At 42.1% G+C, this 23,739-nt stretch overlaps 1 protein-coding gene across 6 annotated transcripts in view; it reads right to left on the bottom strand.

Moving 5' to 3' along the window:
* Positions 1-23,739, bottom strand: part of grid2 (glutamate receptor, ionotropic, delta 2) — a 528,950-nt gene that overhangs the window by 45,632 nt on the left and 459,579 nt on the right. The gene's annotated exons all lie outside the window — the stretch shown is intronic.

Genomic DNA, 23,739 nt, shown 5'->3' with positions numbered 1-23,739 from the left:
GCACACATTCCAAATAATAAAAAACTTAAGAAACCACATATAGTTGGTGGGTAGACAAATTATAACACGCGGCCCGCGGGCCAAATGTGGCCCGCAGGACACTAGTTTGAGGCCCCCGTGGTATCATGTACCCAGAAAAAAATTATTACGTTTGATTAATGTTCATGTTAAAGGTTAAATAACTGTTAATAGTTATCCTCCCTATCCGTGTGGAAGTGGTATTTTTTTTTATACGGTACTGGCATGCGATGCGGTGGGGGGGGGGGGGTGACAGTTCTGAACTAGAATGCATGCGAAAAAATGATGCCCCCCCCCCCTTGACTTATTCATCACGGCCAATACTTCATAAACAGGGTACAAGTACCACAGCAAGGTTATTCTTCTTTTCTAAGATAGCAAATTTAAATGGGAAAAAGCAACTTCACTGCTTATCGTTCCCTGTTGACTCCAAATGCGATGCAATGTTATTGGCTTCCTGGCTGTTTCTATCCCCATACTGTACATTGAATATATTCTGTGGTTGCTACGATTAATGCTGTTCCCGAGTCATAATTAATGATCAGTATCTTCTCTATAAAAAGTCAAGATCGATGTTCTCATAGCCTCTTGGCAACATCATGTAAATGTTTATGCAGAGGAATGAAAAGTAAAGAAAAAAAAACAACTCGGCGGCGACAAACCTGATAGCATTCCTCCAAACAACCTTTACTTTCACTCGGAGTGTCATAAAGTTTGCGCAACTGCAGGGTCTCGAGACACATGCTAACTCGCAAGCTAGAGAGCTAGCGACCTAAACGGTAGCCTTCAAGTTATTTCCTTTACACTTAAATAGCCAAAAATGTACCACTTCCACACGGATAGGGAGGATAACTATTAACAGAAAAATGAATAAACTTTGCCTTGGTTCCAATACTGTTCTCAAATATCTTATTTTTTATTTTTCTACACAAAATAAGATGAAAAATAAATAAACAAATCAAGAATAAAGAAAATCAATCAGTAATAAATAAATATAATAATAATAATAATAATAAAAAGGCAAATAATAAAAACTTAAGAAACCACATATAGTTGGTGGGTAGACAAATTATTTTTTTTTCAGATTAAAATGAACAAAGCATTATTAGAGCCCTGTAGACATGACAAAACACGACTATAGTCACATTTATACTCTTTTTATTTACAACATATTGCGCAACTGCAGGGTCTCGAGACACATGCTAACTCGCAAACTAGAGAGCTAGCGACCTAAACGGTAGCCTTCAAGTTATTTCCTTTAAACTTAAATAGCCAAAAACTTACCACTTCCACACGGATAGGGAGGATAACTATTAACAGTTATTTAACCTTTAACATGAACATTAATGAATAATAATAATTCTTTCTGGGTACATGATACCATACAGCATCCAGTGTCCTGCGGGCCACATTTGTCCCGCGGGACGCATGTTTGAGACCCTTGAGTTAACATGATTCAGTATAACATCAAACGTAATAATTTTTTCTGGGGGCCGCACTAACATTAAACTTTCATATCAAGGCGGGGGCCTCAAACTTGTGTCCTGCGGGCCACATTTGGCCCATGAGCCGCATGTTTGAGACCCCTGCTCTACATGATTGCGTGTTAGAGGAAGGACATATTTTTATTGAAGTGAGTGTGCCACTGATTATGACTTTGTGGATTATTTGAGTCTATTTATTTTTTAAAAATGGCACTATTATTAGAGTCATATGGTTTTTGCATCAACGGAATCGCTAGAATTGGCCTGCTCGATAAAAAGTCAAGATCGATGTTCTCATAGCCTCTTGGCAACATCATGTAATGTTTATGCAGAGGAATGAAAAGTAAAGAAAAAAACAAGTCAGCGGTGACAAACCTGATAGCATTCCTCCAAACAACCTTTACTTTCACTTGGAGTGTCATGAAGTTTAATGGTGCTTTATGAAATTTTCAAACCTTCTCGTCTTCGCCGAGCGTACGCGTTTCACCTTAGTTGGCCTATATGTGCTGACTGATATGTGAAAAAAACCGACAAGAAGCTCTGATTGGGTAATTTCACAGTCTGTAGTCCTGTGAAGTGTGCATGTGTGTGTTTAGTGGTTCAGAGCGTGTGTGTTATAATAATTCACTGCAGGGATTCCAGTGGACTTCATTCAAGTCTTTGCAACTTTAAAGTGACTGGAAAAGCGTTTTAAGAATAATTTCACAGCTTTTCATTGTTTTTCAATTAGGACGAAAAAAAAGATTAAGTGCTATATCAGGGGTCACCAACCTTTTTGAGTGTGAATGGTTGTTTGTCTATATGTGCCCTGTGATTGGCTGGCCACCAGTCCAGGGCGTACCCCGCCTCTCATCTGAAGACAGCTGGGATAGGCTCCAGCACCCCTCGTGAGGATAAGCGGTAGAAAATGAATGAATGAATGAAGTTTTAGAAAGGGCTGCACGGCGGACAAGTGGTTAGCGCGCAGACCTCAGTTCAATTCCACCCTTGGCCATGTCTGTGTGGAATTTGCATGTTCTCTTTGTGCATGCGTGGGTTTTCTCCGGGTACTCCGGTTTCCTCCCACATTCCAAAAACATGCTAGGTTAATTAGCGACTCCAAATTGTCCATAGGTATGAATGTGAGTGTGAATGGTTGTTTGTTCTCATTGGGTGTGACCAGGATGGATAGGATCAGGAAGGGACATTACACGTTCGAGGTCTTGGAGATAAAGTCAGAGACAGCTAGGAGACCAGGGTTCAATTCCACCCTCGGCCATCTCTGTGTGGAGTTTGCATTGGCAACTCCAAATTGTCCATAGGTATGAATGTGAGTGGGAATGGTTGTTTGTCTATATGTGCCCTGTGATTGGCTGGCTGGCCACCAGTCCAGGGTGTACCCCGCCTCTCCCCCCAAGACAGCTGGGATAGGCTCCAGCACCCGTCATGACCCTTGTGAGGATAAACGGTAGAAAATGAATGAATGAATACTGTATATCATTTAAGCCAGGGGTCTCAAACACGCGGCCCGCGGGCCAAATGTGGCCCGCACGACACTAGTTTGAGGCCCCCGCCTTGATATGAAAGTTTAATGTTAGTACGTCCCGTGCAAGTTTGATATGGATGCTGTATGGTATCATGTACCCAGAAAAAATTATTACGTTTGATTAATGTTCATGTTAAAGGTTAAATAACTGTTAATAGTTATCCTCCCTATCCGTGTGGAAGTGGTAAGTTTTTGGCTATTTAAGTTTAAAGGAAATAACTTGAAAGGCTACCGTTTAGGTCGCTAGCTCTCTAGTTTAGCGAGTTAGCATGTGTCTAAAGACCCTGCAGTTGCGCAATATGTTGTAAATAAAAAGAGTATAAATGTGACTATAGTCGTGTTTTGTCATGTCTACAGGGCTCTAATAATGCTTTGTTCATTTTAATCTGAAAAAAATAATTTGTCTACCCACCAACTATATGTGGTTTCTTAAGTTTTTATTATTTGACGTTTTATTATTATTATTTATTTATTACTGGGCTACTTTGTGTGTGTGTTTGTGTGTGTGTGTGTGTGTGTGGATGTGTTGATCCCACCTTAATATAACAAACCCCAAACAAAACAAATGTGATTATGAACTCCAAACCCCCAAATGTGCTCTCATTCAGCGTTTTGGGTATAAACATTTGACATTTTTAAACTACGCTACTGGGGATACAGTAATATTTATAATCAAATATATACCTAAATTTCTATTTCTATCGTGCTAATGTTTGCACCTCAGAGCCTTTAAGGTAGTATTTTGGGAGCTTTAAGCACTTTATTGCAGAGAAGTTTTTTTTAAGTAAACTTTGCATGAAAGTGGTCAGTTGGATTTAAAACTGTGGCACCGAAGCAGATCCACTTTTGAGTCGCATTGAGGTAAACTCGTGAGCCAAAACAACATGGCTCCCATCTTTTTACCCATGAATCCTAATCACCGCATCAGACTTTGTTTTGTTTTTTTTTTTTTGCCTCTCATGAATGACAACCGGCTCGGTAATGACTGAATTAAAGTCACCTCCATCCGTCTCACATTTTCATCACAAGTGCCGCTGTTTCATTTTGATCCCCTCTGCCTGGGGAGGAGTTAAATGAGCACAATCCTGTTTTTTTTTTTTTTTTTTTTTGCTGTTTACGTACAGAGTGTCTTGTTTATCAATTTTAAATGTTTATTGGCTGGGTGAGGAGGTAGCGGTGGAAATTATTTAATGAAGCAATAACATCACAGTACCATGAGTCTGAGTTATTTAACTTTATTTTGCCACCCAAAGGTTGTTTGTCTGTCGTCATGCATCGCTCCTCTTTTGACTTTGATTTATGGGATTCAGAGAAATAAAGAGCAAAGTAGGCATGAGATTCTTCGCAAAAGTAAAAAGAAAAGAGCAACCGCCCAGAGACAGAACTCACATCTTGATCTCTTCACATCTTCAGTCCACGAGCGGGCAAACAACTGCGGCTTCGTTCCCGAATAATTGCAGTTTCTACCAATTTTATATGACTTTATTTTTTCAGCGACGCCGCCTCTCAAAAAGTCTGGCAGCAGACTTTTTGTGATTCAAAACATGCAGTGGGAGATCAAATGTTTCTTTTTTTTTTCACCCTGCAGCATATCCTTCACCTCGTGGCCTTCTGCTGCTTTTGTTTAATTCTCATTTCATAACATTTGTAAAATATTGCACCAGTTTGCCTTCACTGGCATCCAGCAGAAATTTGAATAAAAATTACCTTCGATGTAAGCAAAATCCATTAAGGCAAAGCAGCCGCATCGTGTGACATTTCCAAAACAAATCCAATACTGATAATGTTGTCAACATTGTGATTTGCTTTTTGCTTTTAATACACTTGGACTCAACACGGACCAAATAAACGAGAGTGGTGCTTTGAATTAAAATATAAGGCCAACCGACACAATGGTCAGCCTCATTGACTGTTACTTTTTTCACAACAACAACAAAAAAAAAAACCTGGCTGCACGGTGGTCGAGTGGTTAGCGTGCCGACCTCACAGCTAAGAGACCAGGGTTCAATTCCACCCTCGGCTATCTCTGTGTGAATTTTGCATGAAACTGTCCTGGGACCAGCGATGGAAAAAAACGGAAGCGGAACTGGAAGTAGCAGAGATAAGAATGCTGAGGTTCTCATTGGGTGTGACCAGGATGGATAGGATCAGGAAGGGACATTACATATTTTAAAAAACTAAAACTGTGAATTTATACATTAAAACATGATTAAAAATGCTGTAAATATGACTGCGATTAATTAAACATAATTAATTATTTTATTTGACATGTAAATTATTGCTGCTACTACTGATTGTAATGATAATATAATAACAATAATACTAATTTGACAACATTTTGGGGCTGCACGGTGTACAAGTGGTTAGCGTGTTGACCTCACAACTAGGGCACCCGAGTTCAATTCCACCCTCGGCCATTTCTGTGTGAAGTTTGCATGTTCTCCCCGTGCATGCGTGAGTTTTCTCCAGGTATTCCGGTTTCCTCCCACATTCCAAAAACATGCTAGGTTAATTAGCGACTCCAAATTATCCATAGGTATGAATGTGAGTGTGAATGGTTGTTTGTTTTCATTGGGTGTGACCAAGATAGATAGGATCAGGAAGGCACATTACATGTTCGAGGTCTTGGAGATAAAGTCAAAGAGGCCAGTACCCCGTCTTGACCGAAGACAGCTGGGATAGGCTCCAGCATACCCGCGACCCTACTGAGTCGCATGTTCTCCCCGTGCATTGCATGGTTTCCTCCCACATTCCAAAAACATGCTAGGTTAATTAGCGACTCCAAATTGTCCATAGGTATGAATGTGAGTGTGAATGGTTGTTTGTCTATATGTGCCCTGTGATTGGCTGGCCACCAGTCCAGGGTGGACCCCGCCTCTCGCCCAAAGACAGCTGGGATAGGCTCCAGCACCCTCGCGACCCTCGCGAGGAAAAGCGGTAGAAAATGAATGAATGAATGAATTAATTGATCATTTTTAAACTTAAAAACGTCCTTGGATTTCAGCCTCTCAATTGTGAATATTGCATTAATTGTGATTAATGCAATTACAGTGGATCCTTGGTTAGAGTACGCCCCGGTTAGTGCGTTCTTTGGTTAATGTTGAAAACATATACCTAATTCAACATAGCACATGGTTTGTCGTTTGTGTTAAAATTGCGCCGAACATGCTCTCTTCCATTGTGGAGTTACATCATCATCTCTTTGTGCCGCTTGCGCAAAAAAAAAGTAAAAAACATCTTTTGGATGAAATAAGGAGTAATCATCAGGAGGGAGGAAAAGCAAGTCGGCAAAGTTTACCAAAGAAAAACCTTCCCATGCCCAAAGAAAACCGGACAGAAGAAACCTGCACTCATTTAGAAGCTGTAAAATTGGTGGGGGGCCAATCAGCTGCTTCCTGTAAAGATTCTACCAATCTTTGTTTTTATTTTATCCAGTGTGCATAGATAGAGATGTCAAAGACAACAATCTGTGTTATATCATAGTTGTCACATGGTAATATCGGTTTATTACCGTGTTATTGTGGTGATTAAGTGCCTTCTTGGCTTTGCTGCTCAGTTCAGGGCTGCAGGGGCTGTTTGAATCTGGTTCCCGGAGCGTGGCGCCAAGATGGCGTTTGTTCAGAAACCTCGCCGGGTGATGTGTCAAAATCACCAATTAATTTCACTCCTATTGCATAGTTGTTGATTCATCCATAAGAGCAGTATTCTTTAAGTGAGTACTTTCATTTTCTTATAGATTTTTTTGGTGTCCCTTTGTCCCTTTAGTTCCTCTTTTGTAAGAATATGGAAATGTTTTCAACTATATTGCAAAACTATAGGCGGCACGGTGGTCTAGGGGTTAGCGCGCAGACCTGACAGCTAGGAGACCAGGGTTCAATTCCACCCTCGGGCATCTCTGTGTGGAGTTTGCATGTTCTCCCCGTGCATGCGTGGGTTTTCTCCGGGTACTCCACATTCCAAAAACATGCTAGGTTAATTAGCGACTCCAAATTGTCCATAGGTATGAATGTGAGTGTGAATGGTTGTTTGTCCTTGATCCAGTATGTGGAAAATGAACATTAACATCCGGGCTGCACGGTGGACGAGTGGTTAGTGTGCAGACCCTGAGTCCAGTCCCACGCTCGGCCATCTCTGTGTGGAATTTGCATGTTCTCCCCGTGCATTGCAAGGTTTCGTCCCACATTCCAAAAAAATGCTAACTTAATTGGCGACTCCAAATTGTCCATAGGTATGAATGTGAGTGTGAATGGTTGTTTGTCTATATGTGCCCTGTGATTGGCTGGCGACCAGTCCAGCGTGTACCCCGCCTTACGCCCGAAGACAGCTGGGATAGGCTCCAGCACCCCCGCTACCCTCGTGAGGAAAAGCGGTAGAAAATGAATGAATGAATGAATGAATGCAAAACTATAAAAATGTGTTTTGTATAACTTTTTGGGATTGATTAATTGGATTTGTATTGTTTCTTATGGAAACAATATTTTTGGTTAGAGTACGTTTTGGTTAGAGTCTGACCTGGAAGGGATTAATGACGCTAACCGGGGTTACACTGTATTCTTATGTTATGCAATATGTTGATAAATGATCCTATGGTCAAAGAGATTTTCCACTTTCTCATGCACTCCGATTCATGATTGAAGTTCAAAAAAGTGTTATATAAGATTCATTCATTCATTACTTTTTTTTACCGCTTATCCTCACGAGGGTCGCGGCGGTGCTGGAGCCTATGCAAACTCCACACAGAGATGGCCGAGGGTGGGATTGAACTCGGGTCTCCTAGCTGTGAGGCCTGCGCGTTAACCACTCATCATTCATTCATTACTTTTTTTACCGCTTATCCTTACGAGGGTCGCGGCGGTGCTAGAGCCTATGCAAACGCCACACAGAGATGGCCGAGGGTGGGATTGAACTCGGGTCTCCTAGCTGTGAGGCCTGCGTGTTAACCACTCATCCACCATGCAGCCTTCCTGCATAACTTTCATTCATTCATTCATTCATTCATTTGCTACCGCTTTTCCTCACGAGGGTCGCTTGGAGCCTATCCCAGCTGTCTTCAGGCGGGGTACACCCTGGACTGGTGGCCAGCCAATCACAGGGCACATATAGACAAACAACCATTCACACTCACATTCATACCTATGGACAATTTGGAGTCGCTAATTAACCTAGCATGTTTTTGGAATGTGGGAGGAAACCGGAGAAAACCCACACATGCACCGGGAAAACGTGCAAACTCCACACAGAGATGGCCGAGGGTGGAATTGAACCCTGGTCTCCTAGCTGTGATGCCTGTGCGTTAACCACTCAACCACCATGCAGCCTTTCTGCATAACTTTCATTCATTCATTTTCTACCGCTTTTCCTCACGAGGGTCGCTGGGGGGTGCTGGAGCCTATCCCAGCTGTCTTCGGGCGAGAGGCGGGGTACACCCTGGACTGGTGGCCAGCCAATCACAGGGCACATATAGACAAACAACCATTCACACTCTTTGTGAATTAATTAGACTAATTGCAGCTTCACATGCAGGTGGCAATCAATCCCTCCCAAGGCATCATGTTTCACTGTTTGCTTGAGTAGTCGCCATCCTATACCCCCCCACATCGCCCCCCCCCGCGCTCTCCTTGAAATGCAATGGGACAACTTCTTCACTCACTTTCAATCTTTGTTTTCTTTCATGTTTAATTACACTCAGCTGTCATTACTCTCCTTTGTTTCTTCAGGAATGGAAAAAAAAACACATCTATTGCCGAGCAGTATGCAAATCATATGCAAATATTTGCCCGTTAAGCTGATGAGAGACGTGATAGTGGCGATAGCGGAAATGAGGAGTAATTGGAGACAGATGTGGCAGAGATGGATCAGCCGCCACGGATCAGTGAGCAAAGATGGCACCTTTAAGAGGATCTTGCAGGGAAAAAATTAATATTCGGTTTTCTTTCCATATGTTCCAACTTTTTTAATGTTACATTTGCTTGCCTCTGAAAGAATGCGTAATTACATTTAGACTCTTAATCGGTCCAGAGTGTACCCTGGTCAGCTGGGATAGGCTCCAGCATACCCCTGCAACCCCAGTGAGGATAAGCAGCATAGAAAATGAATGAGTGTATGTTTTTTCCCAAGACGTTTTCTCGGGCAGCTAAGATGTTTGACAGCACAGAGTGGGCGGCACGTCAAGGAAAACATCTGGCAACATTGACATTTTTAAATGGCTAGCCCTTTAACCCTCCTCCAAACCTTTACATGAAAATACGTGATACTGAAGTATGAAGCGTAATACAGTATCTGTGACTTTACAGTTAATAGAGTCGACAGTACGTATTAGCACCGGGTTAACAGTGTAGAGAGCGGCCGACAGCAGCTCCTGTGTGAATGTTCACTGCATGTGTTCTTCTGTTTGTTAATACGACAACTGAAGTGCATAATAACCACCAGGAAGTACGCTGTCAAAAACAAACGATTAATTTTGTTGTTTCTATTCTAACATGCAGGGTGGAATCGAACCCTGGTCCTCCGAGCTGTGAGGTCTGCGCGCTAACCACTCGACCGCCTTGCCTCCCATCCGAGGATATTTACGTTTAAAAATGTGTAAAAGTTTAAAAATTCATTCATTCATTTTCTACCGCTTATCCTCACGAGGGTCGCGGGGGTGCTGGAGCCTATCCCAGCTGTCTTCGGGAGAGAGGCGGGGTACACCCTGGACTGGTGGCCAGCCAATCACAGGGCACATATAGACAAACAACCATTCACACTCACATTCATACCTATGGACAATTTGGAGTCGCCAATTAACCTAGCATGTTTTTGGAATGTGGGAGGAAACCTTGCAATGCACGGGGAGAACATGCAAACTCCACACAAAGATGGCCAAGGGTGGGATTGAACCTTGGTCTCCTAGCTGATCCCCTTCCTGATCCTATCCATCCTAGTCACACTCAATGAGAACAAACAACCATTCACACTCACATTCATACCTATGGACAATTTGGAGTCGCTAATTAACCTAGCATGTTTTTGGAATCTGGGAGGAAACCGGAGTACCCGGAAAAAAACCTACGCATGCACGGGGAGAACATGCAAACTCCACACAGAGATGACTGAGGGTGGAATTGAACCCTGGTCTCCTAGCTGTCTCTGACTTTATTTCCAAGACCTCGAACATGTAATGCCCCTTCCTGATCCTATCCATCCTGGTCACACTCAATGAGAACAAACAACCATTCACACTCACATTCATACCTATGGACAATTTGGAGTCGCTAATTAACCTAGCATGTTTTTTTGGAATCTGGGAGGAAACTGGAGTACCCGGAAAAAGACCCACACATGCATGGGGAGAACATGCAAACTCCACACAGAGATAGCCGAGGGTGGAATCGAACCCTGGTCCTCCTAGCTGTGAGGTCTGCGCGCTAACCACTCGGCCGCCGTGACGCACATCCGAGGATATTTACGTTTAAAAATGTTTAAAAGTTTAAAAATGATTAATCAAATACCAAAATAGTTTCCATTAATCATCAATTGATTGATTAACTAATGAATTAATCTATTTACTATGTCTATATAAAGTCTGGAAAACTTATGGAATTCATTTTATAGGAACCCTTGTGTGTGTGTGTGTGTGTGTGTGAGAGGTCTTGGATGCCTGCCTCATTTTGGAACTAATTGCCTCCTAACAAACTCATTCATTTATCCTCTTCCGGAAAACTGGGAAGCTGGAGCCTATCCCAGCTGACTTTAGGCGAGAAGCAGGCAAACATTCAAATCATTAAAGAGACTCCCCGATCTGAAATTCATGCACAAGAGTTTGTGCTTATTTATTTATTCCATCTTCCCGTCCAACACTTTTTGTTGGTGTGTTGAGTTAAAACCCAACCGGGAGGCGGATTACGCACGTTCGATTCTGGCCGGAGCAGCGTCTCAGCACACCTTGGCGCGTGTTAAAGTGGTAATGAAAATGCAAATGAACTTGGACCGTGTTGACTGGCTGCTGCGGCCAAATGGGCCAATAAGAAGCTCCTGCGAGGTGATTTGGAGCGCCTTTTGATGCCGTTGTTTGTGAGCTCAGCTGGGATGCTTGCCTACAGAAAAGGTCAAGACTTCTCCTGTGTGAAATGTGTTCTTCCAATTTAGGAGTGAACTTTCAAAAGAGTCGTGTTTCTCTGGAGGGAACAACAGAGTGACGCTCATCGGAGAGCAGACCTCTGCCAATGCTAAACAATACTAATTTGGGTGCAGCATTGAAGTTTATATACCCTCAAAAATGTATCGCTCACTGAGAAAAATGTATAAAAATCATGATTTTTTGAAAATGTGCCTCACATATTTAATTTGGAACCGCCTGAAAGGTCATACATTCTTCGACTTTCAACTGGTGCCAATAGGCCTAGACCAGGGGTTCGTCATTCAACTAGCGGAAGCTAATTTGTTGTGTGTGCTACTCAGTGATCGGCTGTGTGTGAGTGACGGGGAGAAAAGCTCCGCAGAGTGGCAGACAGTCAACAAATACAACGCTTTTCGTTTTTTTTTTTAAAGTGAAATGTGAAAATTTTTTATGGATTTTGGACACATAAAGCGCACCGGATTATGATGCGCCTCGTTGATTTTTTTGAGAAAATTAAATATTTCCAGAATTTTTTTTTTTTTTTACATAAAATTTTATGTCGTTATCGTTGTAGTTGCACATTTCCTTTACTTATAGATAAAAAAAAAAATCTATCTGGAAATAAATGTGATTAATTCAAAGTTAACTATGGATATATATGATTAATCATGATTAACAATTTTAATCGATTGACAGAAGAAAGAAAGCGAAAAGAAAAAAAAAGGAAAAAAGAAGAGAATAATAATAAAAAAAAAAGGATTCCGCCTCAGACAGATCGTCCAATCATCATGCAGAAGGCGGGCGATGGGCGGGACAACACTCTACGCTAAGTGATTCTAGCTTGTATTTAGTCAATGAACTGTACATACAGAAGTATTTTTTTTTGTCTTAGAGCAGGGGTCGAAACTTACCACTTCCACACAGATAGGGAGGATAACTATTAACAGTTATTTAACCTTTAACATGAACATTAATCAAACGTAATATTTTTTTTCTGGGTACATGATACCATACAGCATCCATATCAAACTTGCGTGGGCCTGCACTAACATTAAACTTTCATATCAAGGCGGGGGCCTCAAAGTAGTGTCCTGTGGACTACATTTGGCCCGCGGGCCGCATGTTTGAGACCCCTGATTTAAAGTAATGATTGAGTCTTATATTCAAAAAGGTCTTATTTCTATTAGCCAGTATTTCTATTATTTCCTGTGGTAAAAAATGTTTAAAAAATTCTGCATTATGGTGAAAAATTCCTTATGAATATATATACACAACAGAGACAGACTCAAGCTGATTTTGCAAGTGAAAAATAAATTAATTATCAGTAATATTTTACTTTTAAGTCTATCACATCATAAGAGTAAACAGAAGAGTTTAACTTCGCTTTGTCTGATGCTGTTTCCGGAAGCAGAGAGCACATTTACACTCTTTTTCTTTTAAAAAAAAAAAAAAAAAGGGCAGCATTTTTTTATGCAAATTGTGGGTCTCATTAGAATCTCATCCTAATGTGCGGTGGCCAGGCAGTAATAGCGTATTTCCTGTCTAGACGTCTCTCCCCATAAACTACACCATCATAACACAGCACGGCTTCGCATATAATCTTATATAATCATATAAACATGAATTAATGCAGCTGAAGAAATAATTCTGTTCATCCTACTTCCTTTTTTTTCCCTTCAATGTCTGTGCTGGCTAACTCCGCCCACTCATTCATTCATTCATTCATTCATTGAGTCGTTCAGTCATTCATTGAGTCGTTCAGTCATACAAAAAAGTGCCAACTGTGTCTGTCATCTCATTACTCCCCAACACAGAAGGGCCGGTGACCGACTTCAAGGTCGACCCAGATTATAGAGCTGTTCACCGTGTCAAAGCAAATAAGACCAGATGGAGAGGAAGTGGGGGGGGGGGGGGGGGGGGGGGGGTGTCTTGAACTTTTTGCTGAGTGTCAGAAAGATCAGCGGTAAATTAAAATGTCGACTTTGTGGTTCGGTCAAGCGTATCGCTGTCATTTTTGATGTAATGGAACATATTATTGTAAATCATCCAGTACGGTCAAACCTTCGTTTATCCCAGTCCCGACCACGAGAAAATTTCTGCAAAGTAAGATTCAGTATTAATAAATGTAATATTTTTATTGTTAGATCATAGAAAACCTGTATATGACCTTCGAAAAATTACTGTTTTTTTTTCATTATTAGAGCTCTGTAGACATGAAATAACACCCCTATAGTAGCATTTATACTCGTTTTACCGAATATAGCGATAATACAACCTAACTTAGACTCATTGGGAAAATATCTGAAACATAATGTGTGTCAATCATTCATTCATTCATTTTCTACCGCTTTTCCTCACAAGGGTCGCGGGGGGTGCTGGAGCCTATCCCAGCTGTCTTTGAGCGAGAGGCGGGGTAAATTTTGGACGACTTGCCAGCCAATCACAGGGCACATATAGACAAACAACCATTCACACTCACATTCATACCTATGGACAATTTGGAGTCGCTAATTAACCTAGCATGTTTTTGGAATGTGGGAGGAAACCTTGCAATGCACGGGGAGAACATGCAAACTCCACACAGAGATGGCAGAGGGTGGAATTGAACCCTGGTCTCCTAGCTGTCTCTGACTTTATCTCCAAGACCCCGAACATGTAATGTCCCTTCCTGATCCTATCCATCTTGGTCACACCCAATGAGAACAAACGACCATTCACACTCACATTCATACCTATGGACAATTTGGAGTCGCTAATTAACCTAGCATGTTTTTGGAATGTGGGAGGAAACCGGAGTACCCGGAGAAAACCCACGCATGCACCGGGAGAACATGCAAACTCCACACAGAGGGTGGAATTGAACCCTGGTCTCCTAGCTGTGAGGTCTGCGTGCTAACCACTTAACCACCGTGCCGCCCTCAATTTAATATTCATTCATTTTCTACTGCTTTTCCTCACGAGGGTCGCGGGGGTGCTGGAGCCTATCCCAGCTGTCTTCGGGCGAGAGGCGGGGTACACCCTGGACTGGTGGCCAGCCAATCACAGGGCACATATAGACAAACAACCATTCACACTCACATTCATACCAATTAACCTAGCATGTTTTTGGAATGTGGGAAGAATTCCCGGAGAAAACCCACGCATGCACGGGGAGAACATGCAAACTCCACACAGAGATGCCCGAGGGTGGAATTGAACCCTGGTCTCCTAGCTGTGAGGTCTGCGCGCTAACCACTTATCCACCGTGCCACCCCCAATTTAATATTAATAAAACAAATTTTAACCTTAACTAGAGCTCTTTAGACATGAAGTAGCACCCCTATAGTCAACTTTATATTCCTATTGTTCTCTGTTTACTTGCCACAATATGGTATTCATTGCTATTATAGTGATGAATTAAAAAAAAACAAAGTATAACTATGTTAGTATGAGTGACGGTGAATAACAACAGGCTAGCTGCACACGACTACTTATAGATGCATGCAGTGTTGTGTGATATGAGATAGAAATGAGTTTGGCCATTGAAGTTCCAGGCGGCGACCATGCAACCATGCAACCAGGGGACGAGGCGGCTTTGCAAATGAAACGCTCCCTTGCCACTCGGCAATCCATAACACCGTATGTGTGTGTGTGTGTGTGTGTATGTGTGTGTGTGTTGTTGTTGTTGTGTTGAGGTCTACTAGAGGTCATTGGTGTGTTTTACAAAATCATGTCAGCAGAACAAGTGCGCCCACCATCCGTGTTTTTATTCCTTAAGCTACAGCCCTCCATTTCTGGAGGGCTTTAAACACTCCTGCATGGGCGGTTATTATGGATTGAAAAGCAGAGGAAGCAGAAGAAAAAGCTTTATTAGTTCCTGAAGGGGGGGGAATGAATTGTTTTTCCACTCACTTATTGACTAACTGAAGAAGGGCCAACAAATACGCACCACGGAATACAGCCGACTAGCAATCAGCGTCTTGCCAAAGGGCACGAGGAAAGTGGCATCATTCTAGCAACCGGCCCCCGATTTACATAAACGTCCACACTTAAGTCCTCAATAAGCGTGGATGACTTTTTGGAGAGTCGCAAAAAAATGACAGGAGACTCCGCTCTGTTTGATTTAACGACCACAGATACTTTTAGTGGGAGCTTAAATCTCTCAAGCATATATTAGAGCTCGGTGATCATTACTGATAAATTAGTACCTCGGCCAAGTCAATAGTGCGGAATTTACATTTTTTTTAATTTTCTTACCGCCAAAATAATTTTTTTACAGGCCACAACGAGCCAGTTGGGAGGCAGTTTTAGCCACTGCATGCCACTAGGCACCTTATTGGTGACACTAGGCGTGAACTGGAACAATGCTAATTATCAGGCAAGAGGCGGAGTCCACCCTGGAACTGGTGGCCAGCCAGCCAATCACACTCACATTCATACCTATGGACAATTTGGAGTCGCTAATTAACCTAGCATGTTTTTTGGAATGTGGGAGGAAACCGGAGTACCCGGAAAAAAACGGGTAGAACATGCAAACTCCACACAGAGATGGCAGAGGGTGGAATTGAACCCTGGTCTCCTAGCTGTCTCTGACTTTATCTCCAAGACCTCGAACATGTAATGTCCCTTCCTGATCCTATCCATCTTGGTCACACCCAATGAGAACAAACAACCATTCACACTCACATTCATACCTATGGGCAATTTGGAGTCGCTAATTAACCTAGCATGTTTTTTGGAATGTGGGAGGAAACCTTGCAATGCACGGGGAGAACATGCAAGAAATTCCACACAGAGATGGCCGTGGGTGGAATTGAACCCTGGTCTCCTAGCTGTCTCTGACTTTATCTCCAAGACCTCGAACATGTAATGTCCCTTCCTGATCCTATCCATCTTGGTCACACCCAATGAGAACAAACAACCATTCACACTCACATTCATACCTATGGGCAATTTGGAGTCGCTAATTAACCTAGCATGTTTTTTGGAATGTGGGAGGAAACCGGAGTACCCGGAGAAAACCCACGCATGCACGGGGAGAACATGCGACTCAGTAGGGTCGCGGGTATGCTGGAGCCTATCCCAGTTGTCTTCGGTCAAGGCGGGGTACTGGCCTCTCTGACTTTATCTCCAAAACCTCGAACATGTAATGTCCCTTCCTGATCCTATCCATCCTGGTCACACCCAATGAAAACCTCAGCATCCTTATCTCTGCTACTTCCAGTTCCACTTCCGTTTTTTCCCATCCCTGGTCCCATCACAGTTTCACACTCACATTCATACCTATGGACAATTTGGAGTCGCTAATTAACCTAGCATGTTTTTGGAATGTGGGAGGAAACCGGAATACCCGGAAAAAAAACCCATTCATTCATTTTCTACTGCTTATCCTCATGAGGGTCGCAGGGGTGCTGGAGCCTATCCCAGCTGTCTTTGGGCGAGAGGCGGGGTACACCCTAGACTGGTGGCCAGCCAATCACAGGGCACATATAGACAAACAACCATTCACACTCACATTCATACCTATGGACAATTTGAAGTCGCTAATTAACCTAGCATGTTTTTTGGAATGTGGGAGGAAACCATGCAATGCACGGCGAGAACATGCAAACTCCACACAGAGGTGGCTGAGGGTGGAATTGAACCCTGGTCTCCTAGCTGTGAGGCCTGCGTGCTAACCACTCGAACCCCATGCAGCCTCTTCTCATACATTATGACTTTACAAAAATGTCTTAATATTTAAAATAATATTAATAATAATAATATTATTATAATATTCATTCATTCATTCATTCATTTTCTACCGCTTTTTCCTCACGAGGGTCGCGGGGGTGCTGGAGCCTATCCCAGCTGTCTTCGGGCGAGAGGCGGGGTACACCCTGGACTGGTGGCCAGCCAATCACAGGGCACATATAGACAAACAACCATTCACACTCACATTCATACCTATGGACAATTTGAAGTCGCTAATCAACCTAGCATGTTTTTGGAATGTGGGAGGAAACCTTGCAATGCACGGCGAGAACATGCAAACTCCACACAGAGATGGCCGAGGGTGGAATTGAACCCTGGTCTCCTAGCTGTGAGGCCTGCGTGCTAACCACTCGACCCCCATGCAGCCTCTTCTCATACTCCTTGTAAATGTTGTATCAATAATGATTGGAACGAGAGAATTAGTCGACTTTGAAGACTTATAGTGCAAACTTAGTGCAAGTTGACAGAAGATGCGACGCCACATTTTTTTGCACGTCTTCTTCCTGTCTGATGACATAATCCTCGTGTGATGAGGATTTTGATGGACGGGCTTTTTCAGTTCAACTAACTTTGATGAGTTGTCTGGCTAATATTTCCCAAATGGGGTTAATGAAGTTTAAAGCTGTATTTGTAGAGGAGCTTCTACAGAACCAAGCTGTCACATCAGATTTTGGGATGTTTCTTGCAGTACTTTTTGATTTATATATATATATTTTTAGCAGGTTTTTGGTAGAAGTTGAAGGGATTTGACTACATTTCCTTGATCCAGTATGTGGAAAATGAACATTAACATCCGGGCTGCACGGTGGACGAGTGGCTAGTGTGCTGACCTCACAGCTAGGAGACCCGAGTTCAATCCCACCATCGGAGTTTGCACGTTCTCCCCGTGCATTGCATGGTTTCCTCCCACATTCCAAAAACATGCTAGGTTAATTAGCGACTCCAAATTGTCCATAGGTATGAATGTGAGTGTGAATGGTTGTTTGTCTATATGTGCCCTGTGATTGGCTGGCCACCAGTCCAGGGTGTACCCCGCCTCTCGCACGAAGACAGCTGGGATAGGCTCCAGCATACCCGTGACCCTAGTGAGGATAAGCGGCATAGAAAATGGATCATTACACAAGTGGGCAATGACCTGTGGCGCCAGTTGGAGCCAGTTGGCGATTATTGTGCAGTGGCGCCGAATTAATGTTCGCTCGGCATGTTGCCATGTTGCCGTTATTCGGTGCCACAGCGAGCCACTACACTCCAATCGCATAATCTTTGGCGTCAACTGTCTCCAACTGGCGCCGGCCCAATGGACTCTGAGCATTACTGGCGCAACTTGGCTCGCGCCGTTACATTCCAGTGGATTCCAATAGGCGCATTGTTTGTGACGTTTGGTTCCACTTGGTTCCACTTGCATCAAGCAATTGGTGCCACAAAGATTTTAAACATTTTTAAATTTTCTTGCCGCCAAACTCAATTTTTGCAGCCGTTACACGCCACCACGAGCCAGTTGGGAGGCAGTTTGAGCCACTGCATGCCACTAGGCACCTTATTGGTGACACTAGGCGTGTAAGCTAATTGCATTGGCGTGTTCCTTGACAGATCAGTTCAAATCATCTGGGATTAAATGAGTTAACAACAGCGCCACCATGTGGTGTAATAAAAAATAATAGCACGGGCAACACAGTAGCGTGCCATGTGTTGAGAAATTCCATTCTTTTGTATGTTCGGAGCGTCAATCAATTCCGGAGTTGAACGTTTTGATATCGGGATACGACAATACGTCGCGATGATTTGCTGGGTTTGTTATATTTCTACTTTGTTGACTCGTGAATCGGCGGTCTAGTGGTTAGCGCGCAGACCTCACAGCTAGGAGACCAGGGTTCAATTCCACCCTCGGCCATCTCTGTGTGGAGTTTGCATGTTCTCCCCGTGCATGCGTGGGTTTTCTCCGGGTACTCCGGTTTCCTCCCACATTCCAAAAACATGCTAGGCTAATTGGCGACTTTAAATTGTCCATGGGTATGAATGTGAGTGTGAATGGTTGTTTGTCCTTGATCCAGTATGTGTAAAATGAACATTAACATCCGGGCTGCACGAGTGGGTGGACGACGAGTGGTTAGTGTGCAGACCACAGCTAGGAGACCAGGGTTCAATTCCACCCTCGGCCATCTCTGCGTGGAGTTTGCATGTTCTCGCCGTGCATTGCAAGGTTTCCTCCCACATTCCAAAAACATGCTAGGTTAATTGGCCACTCCAAATTGTCCATAGGTATGAATGTGAGTGTGAATGGTTGTTTGTCCTTGATCCAGTATGTGGAAAATGAACATTAACATCCGGGCTGCACGGTGGACGAGTGGTTAGTGTGCAGACCCTGAGTTCAATCCCACGCTCGGCCATCTGTGTGGAATTTGCATGTTCTCGCCGTGCATTGCAAGGTTTCCTCCCACATTCCAAAAACATGCTAGGTTAATTAGCGACTCCAAATTGTCCATAGGTATGAATGTGAGTGTGAATGGTTGTTTGTCTATATGTGCCCTGTGATTGGCTGGCCACCAGTCCAGGGTGTACCCCGCCTCTCGCCCAAAGACAGCTGGGATAGGCTCCAGCACCCCCCCCGCAACCCTCGTAAGGAAAAAGCGGTAGAAAATGAATGAATTTATTTTGGTACAATCCGTCATAGTTTCTTCCTTCACTCTGACTTTCCCTTGTACGTCTTTGTGCAAACTTTTTTCCAAGACTCCGGCTCCCTTCAGCCGGGACTCGGAATGCTTCTCCCCCGTCGCTTCTCTCCTCTCTGTGATGTATAGCTATGTGTGTTTTTCCAAAAGTCCATTAGTAGCTGGCACTGGGCCGTTACCTCCTCTACGGACAGAGATAAAGACGCATAGCATGGCTGCCCTGTGAGCCGCAAGGAAACGAGAGCACGGGAGTGAAGGGGGGCCAAGATGGATGTACTGTAAGAACACCTTGACCATGATGGCTCTGAGCCCGACCGGCACTGTGTGAGGCGGTAAATGGGAAGATGATGAAAAGAAAAAGAGAGAGGAGAACACAAAAGATCAAATTGACAAGAAAAGCCGCTAGTGAAGACAAACGAGAGCAGAAGGTAGTTTTTCCGTGTAGAACATTGTTCACACTTCACGGGCGGGGGATGCAGAAATTCTTCCACAAATCTTCCTTTTTTTATAAAAACTCTTATCTTGGGAATTAAGATGCTATCAAATGCTTTAGGTCAGCGAGCAGGCGAATAAAACGTGTGATTTCCATCGTACAACGAGGGCATTGGTTCGCCAATTAATCCTGTTGTCTAGCATTGTCAACGAGGCTCATTGTGCACGCTATTGGACTAATTGCATTTGTGCGTCCCCCCGCCTTGTTTCCCTGAGCCAATCCAAGTGTGTAATCTCTCCGACAAGTCTTGCACTTGCCAACAGTGAAAAATCATCTTAAGACTCCATTGTCGTTGCTCAAGAGCAGGGACAACATGGATAGGAGAATTGTTTGCCAAAGGAAAATGAGCTGTTATGATTTTCCATAAAGGATTATGCAAAAACGACACTACCGTTTTTGATAAATGATATTGTACATTGATATTTTGTTGCGTAAGAAATGATATATCTCAGCTCAAACAGCGTAATATATATATGTTGTTTTTTTCCTCCATTTTTGTAGTCTTTTGTAGTCCATACAACGATATTCATTCATTCATTCATTTTCTACCGCTTTTTCCTCACAAGGGTCGCGGGGGTTGATGGAGCCTATCCCAGCTGTCTTCAGGCAAGAGGCGGGGTACACCCTGGACTGGTGGCCAGCCAATCACAGGGCACATATGGACAAACAACCATTCACACTCACATTCATACGTATGGACAATTTGGAGTCGCTAATTAACCTAGCATGTTTTTGGAATGTGGGAGGAAACCGGAGTACCTGGAAAAAACGGGTAGAACATGCAAACTCCACACAGAGATGTCAGAGGGTGGAATTGAACCCTGGTCTCCTAGCTGTCTCTGACTTTATCTCCAAGACCTCGAACATGTAATGTCCCTTCCTGATCCTATCCATCTTGGTCACACCCAATGAGAACAAACAACCATTCACACTCACATTCATACCTATGGACAATTTGGAGTCGATAATTAACCTAGCATGTTTTTGGAATGTGGGAGAAAACCATGCAATGCATGGGGAGAACATGCAAACTCCACACAGAGATAACCGAGGGTGGAATGGAACTCGGGTCTCCTAGCTGTGAGGCCTGCGTGCTAACCACTCGACCCCCATGCAGCCTCTTCTCATACATTATGACTTAAAAAATATCTCTTTATATTTTAAAATAATATTTTTTAAAAATCATATTAATATTATAAGAATATTAATAATACTATAATAATATTATAATATATAATATAATAATATTAAAATATTATTATATTAATATTATAATAATATTTATAATACTATAATAATATTATAATATATAATATAATAATATTAAAATATTTTTTCATGTAAAAAAGTAAAGTAAAACCAGCACTCAAAATCTCTTAATATTTTAAAATAATATAAAAAAATACTATTAATATAATAATAATAATAATAATAATAATAATAATAATAATATATTAATAATATTATAATATTATAATCATATTATAATATATAATATAATAATATTTTCTATTTTTTTCATGTAAAAAAAAAAACAGCACTCACTGAAAGTCCAGTGATAACAATCATGATGATAGGACACCACAACTATAGCCTAGCTTCTTGCTATGTCGCTGTTGTGTGTTAGAAGCAAACATTCCTGTCAGGTTTTTTTTTTTCCCGCCAATATTTACAATTACATCATCAATCAGGAAAAAAAAACAAAGATTAATTTTATCGTGATTATACCTCAATACCACAGGACGGCGCTGTTATTAAACATGTAAGTGAGACTGACTTGAAATCTCTCATGCAGATCAAGATAACCGCCACTGTAACTTTAAGTCACGGTGGTAAATTTGGTGCAAAATTTGGTGCAAAACTAGTGCAAAACTGTGCAAACTAGTCATCATGTTTTTTTCCAAATGCATTACTATGGTAAATACGGAGGGAAAAATTTGAACACTCCTTTCAAGGCGCCTACTCAGTGACACATACACAAAAAAAGCTGCAAAAAATGTGAACTTGATATAACTTTCCTCATCGTTTTTTCGTGCCTGTTAATCGTGCTTACCCGCTTTTTTGCGCCACTCTCTGTATCTCCATTCAGCATTCACAGGCTATTGGACGTCGGACTTGTTATGAAATAAAACTTCTTCATAGAGAGCAAAGGTGAATATGGAGGTTTTGGAAGGGAGCCAGTTCTCCGAGCGCCATCCATTAGCAGGGCCAACACAGGGTTTATAGATGCTATCAAATATTCAGGGAATTTATTTCTTAAAATGTTCCTAGAAATAAAACACGTTAACTGATCGATTTGATGTAAGAAATTTTGTAAGAAACTAAAAATGTTCTATTGTAGAAAAATAGTAAGAGAAAAACTCCACTGCCCTTATATTCCCTTTCTGATTGTGCGACGCATTCTTTGCCATTCCGCCAATAAATCATCTGTGAAGTACACCTTTTCTCCAATTTTGCTTTTATCTCAGCGACGCTATATGGTCTCCCGATAAGCCTTTTTTTTTTTTTTTTTAAAGCCAAAATGTGTAGCACTTGAACATATGCACACTGCCTACATATTCACCCTGCACTTAATTAATTACAAAAGATATGCTTGTCAGCGGCTGTAAGTATTACAAATGTAGGAGGTGTAGCAGCAGACAATAAAGCGTAAAAAAAAAAAAAAGAACATGGACAAGAAATGAGGAGAGGCGGTGAAAAAGAGATGAAAAAATAAAATAAGTCGAAGAAGTTTGTGGAGGAGTCCCAGATTTGAAAATAGATACGACTAGACCTGATAAGAGCTTAGAGAAAAGACAATTCCACCAGGTTTTCAATGGATTGTCTTATTGGTTGTGGGGGGTACAGGGGGGTGGTGGGAGTCAAAAATAATCCCAACACTAATAAAAGATCCTCTATATGACAGGAGCACTCTGCTGGTTTTAAGAACTTATAACAAAATCACTGGTCAAAGATCCTCTTTATGACACAAGTAAAAATGCTTACTGCTAAAATGTGAATCAAAGATCCTCCATGACTCAGCACTCTGCTGTTTTTAAGTCCCGATTGTAAAAACACTCGTCAAAGATGCTCTATATGACAGAAGGACTCCTCTGTTTTTAAGGATTTACTGCAAAGGTGCAAATCAAATATCTGCCATGACGGGAGCTCTTTGCTGTTTTAAGTCCCTACAGCAAAAAAAAAATGGTCAAAGATCCTCTATATATGTACACAAGCATCCGACTGTTTTTCAGGACTTACTGCAAAAATTTAGATTAAAAATCCCCAGGAACACTGCTGTTTTTTAATGCATACTACAAAAACACGAGTCAAAGATCCTCTATAAGACAATAGCACTCTGCTGTTTTTAAGTCCTGATTGCAAAAACACTAGTCAAAGATCCTCTATAAGACAAGAGCACTCAGCTGTTTTTAAGTCCTGTTTGCAAAAACACCAGTCAAAGATCCTCTATAAGACAGGAGCGTCAAAGATCCTCTATAAGACAATAGCACTCTGCTGTTTTTGAGTCCTGTTCGCAAAAACACTAGTCAAAGATCCTCTATAAGACAAGAGCGTCAAAGATCCTCTATAAGACAAGAGCACTGTGCTGTTTTTGAGTCCTGATTACAAAAACACTAGTCAAAGATCCTCTATAAGACAAGAGTGTCAAAGATCCTCTATAAGAAAATAGCACTCTGCTGTTTTTGACTCTTGATTGCAAAAACGCTAGTCAAAGATCC

The sequence above is a fragment of the Doryrhamphus excisus genome, chromosome 4 (assembly GCF_030265055.1).
Source record: "Doryrhamphus excisus isolate RoL2022-K1 chromosome 4, RoL_Dexc_1.0, whole genome shotgun sequence".
Classification (NCBI taxonomy): domain Eukaryota; kingdom Metazoa; phylum Chordata; class Actinopteri; order Syngnathiformes; family Syngnathidae; genus Doryrhamphus; species Doryrhamphus excisus.
Note: the sequence above shows the minus strand (reverse complement) of the source record. Positions and strands in the feature narration are given on the sequence as shown.